Raw genomic sequence first — 3,668 nt, forward strand, 5'->3', positions numbered from 1 at the left:
TCTATCAGTGGGTAGATTCTCCACATGTTTTCATCATGTTACTATGTCACCTACAGCAAATTTACTTGTTGTATATATGTGTATACAGTTGTAAATATCAATAAATAAATTATTAAAAAAAAACAAAAAAAAACATAAATTATTACTTGATAATAAAGTATTATTATTTTTAAATTTACCAACTGTTTTAATCATATTCTAGCTATGATCGATACACTAGCAGAATAGTTCAGCTGTTGAGAATATCAGTGGAAAAATTACAATTAAATTATTTTAAGATTAAGGCAACCAAACATAATGATAATGACTCACCTTTCACATTTTTAAGTGGCAAATATTTATTTCAACAGCTTGTGTATAGTGTGTGAGAGAATTAAATTTAAGTCCAGGTTCTATGGTGGCAGATAGATTTATTGATGTGTTATAATAAATTGTTTTCCTTTTTGATACATAATATTATTTTTTTTAAAAAAAAAGAAAAGAATTTTCGACACTGAACTTTTTTTTCAAAAGTTTAAAAAACATTTTAAATAAAATTACGATTTCAAGTATAACAAATTACAATAACAATTAAATTTATATTTTTGAGATATTTATATTTATACATTAATAAATACTACAATCTGCCACAACTTGGGCTGTGAATAATGATCACATTCATACCAACATGAATGATCACATCTATACCAAAAATATAAAATAAATAAAAACAATAATAAGAAAAATATAGTAAGGAGAAAAAAAATTTGAAACAAAACAAAGAAAATTTTTAGCTAAGTTTTGAAACACTTTATTTTCATCTAACCAAAATAAGTTTTATAGCTTCAGCTTTGCAAATTTTACAAAACTGAATACTCACTTAACAGAGATTACTCGTATTCAAAAAGAAAGGAATGTAATTATGAACTTTTATTTTAGCTTCGTTTGACATCTTCATTATTTAACTCAGAATAAACATATTGTTTTATTTTAGCTTATTTGATGCTAGATAAGCACCGCATGCCACACTAACCCACACCTACACAGCCTTCTTAAAGAAACACTAAATTACTTATCAACCTTTGATTACAAGCTGTTTATTATTCTTCAATTTGATTACCCACATCTCAATTCACAAAATACCACGAAGAAACCCAGAGAAATGCAGTTATCCATCAAAAATCTTCAGTATGAGACTCCTTTTGATAGTAAGTAAAAAAATAAACCAAAAAATAATTATTAATTAATTAATTATTCATTGTATCCATGAATAACAAATATTTTTTTAAAAATACGAAATTATTAAGTACTTAAATTATATAATCATGTATACTTTAAATGCATAAGTCAGTGGGTAATAATAAGATTTGATTAAAAAAATCAACCAAAGAAATCAATTTGAGTTAGTAGGTAGTTCTTATATCACCCTTTAAATGAAAATTATTCACTCTAAGGCAGTAATCTTAATTATTAAAATAAACTGTCGATTAAGCTTGAATTAGTTTTAATATTTTATTGCACATTACAGATCATCTTGTTACAGATTGTACTCTCCATGCAAATGATCGACGCAATGCCTAATGTCCAAGATTGAATAAGGGCATTAGAAAGAATAGGCCCTATAACACCAGAAGCACTAAGCACGATGTCAGAATAGTAGAGTCTGCCAAGTTCAGTGTGTAACCAAGGTACTTCGCATTCAAGAGCTTGTGTACTAGATTTCCTTTACTGAAGTCTCTAAAAATGTCAGATACAAGTTTTCCTGAAATTCATAACCAAACAAAAATAAAAATAAAAATGTAATAATACAAATTTAATACATTTTTATTATAAAAAATACCTAATTATCTTTTCACATGTGTTTTAATAAAAATACATCTATTGAATAATGGATAACTCTATTGTCAACTGAATGAATAACACCTATTTATTTTTTCTAACTACTCTATTAATTAAATGTAAACATTAAGATTCATATTGAATGTTGTTCATAGTGAAGGTATGTCCGTGTTGTTTTGGAGATGGATTAGATAGAATACTAATATGGCCTTTTATGCCTAACAGTATAAAAACTATTGGCAACATAAGGATTAATACTATTTGGAATTAGCATTGGGAACTGTCAATAACGTTTATCAGTTTGTAAGAGGCTTTCGCAGAGTACTCATCATTATGCCTTCAATTTGTACTAATCATGCGGATATGGTGTTTGTGTACGGTTTTTGCAATGCTAATGCAGCCCTTCGTGAATATGCCAGGCGATTTCCGAATAGAAGATTACCAAACAAGCCTATCTTTAGTTCCACGTTCAACGCCTTAGAGAAACTGGTACATTTGCTATAATACCACCTGCTGATGGTATTTTTGCCCCTTTACGAAATGATGTAAAGAGTACAACCATATTACAATATTTTGATGATATTCCATCTGGTAGTTTAGGATGAGCGAGAGCAGAATTAAATATTTCGTCAAATACTGTATGGAGAACTCTCACTGCAGATGGGCTTCACCTTTATCATTAATCAACGGGTACAAAATTTATTACCGCAAGATTTTCGGCAGTACATTTTTCAGATTGGTACTTAAATCAAGTTGAGCATTTTCACAATTTTCAGGAAACATTCTCTGGACAGATGGAGGTACCTTCACGTGAAGGTACAGAAGAGGTATCTTTAATCAGAAGAATAATCACCTCTGGTCGCAGGAAAATTCCCATGCAATTCGTGAGCAACATTTTCAGCACCAGTTTAAGTGCAATGTGTGGTTGGGGATAATAGACAATATTTTAGAAGGTCCGCATTTCTTGCCACCGCGACTCAATGCGGGAATTTCTGGAATTTCATAATAATGATTACTATGATTTAGTTGAACATATTCCACTGCAACTGAGAAGGGACATGTGGCTCAACAAGATGGTTGTCCTGCTTATTACGGAAGAGGTCCACGATAATGGCTAAATGTTAATTGGCCCAATAAATGGATTGGCCGTGCGCCTGCACGCTCTCCAAACCTGACACCACTGGATTTTTTTTGTTTGGGTGACATTAAACAAAAAGTCTATGCAAGGCCGGTCAATGATCTTAATTCCTTACGAAGAAGGATTATTAAATCTTTTGAAACAATTACAATTACAATTATGAATATCTCATAAACAAAGCATTTGCGGACATACCTTCAGAGGAATTTTGTCTCTTGTTTTGAGGTCCTTAGTTCATATCTTCAGTTTAGCAATTTAACCTTAAACACACGGTATATCCATATAATGTGGACTAGAGAAACCTAAAAAAAGACCACTATATCCTAATCTGAATTCCTTAATTGACCTGAAGAAACTTGGATTTGATTAAAAATGTAAAATACAGTAATATTGTACTCATGTAATATATATAAAATACATATTATATAGATTAAAATATAAAACTTGACAACCTAAGAATTATAATAAAAGTAATAAACTGGGTGTCACAGCATAAAATCGACTAACTTCGTGTGGCCTAAATTATGCAGTGTATACACAGCTGAATTACATGCAATAGCCTCAGCACTCCACTTATCCATGACAGTGACGCATACGAACATTGTTATCATTACCGATTCTTTAAGCTCATTAAAAGCCATGAAGAACATTTACCCGAAACAATCAACAATCATAAAAATACACAATTACACCAATATGCTAGAAAACTTGG

At 30.3% G+C, this 3,668-nt stretch overlaps 1 long non-coding RNA gene across 1 annotated transcript; it reads right to left on the reverse strand.

The window, feature by feature from the left end:
* Positions 1-1,477: 1,477 nt before the first annotated feature.
* On the reverse strand, positions 1,478-3,463 carry LOC136795987 (uncharacterized). The gene is made up of 3 exons (XR_010843675.1): positions 3,409-3,463; positions 3,152-3,258; positions 1,478-1,741 (listed from the first exon to the last, which is right to left on the reverse strand). It is a non-coding gene; the product is annotated as an uncharacterized lncRNA (long non-coding RNA).
* Between the last annotated feature and the right edge of the window lie 205 nt (positions 3,464-3,668).

This window comes from Halyomorpha halys, unplaced genomic scaffold (assembly GCF_000696795.3).
Source record: "Halyomorpha halys isolate HHAL.00 unplaced genomic scaffold, Hhal_1.1 Scaffold84.1, whole genome shotgun sequence".
NCBI lineage: Eukaryota > Metazoa > Arthropoda > Insecta > Hemiptera > Pentatomidae > Halyomorpha > Halyomorpha halys.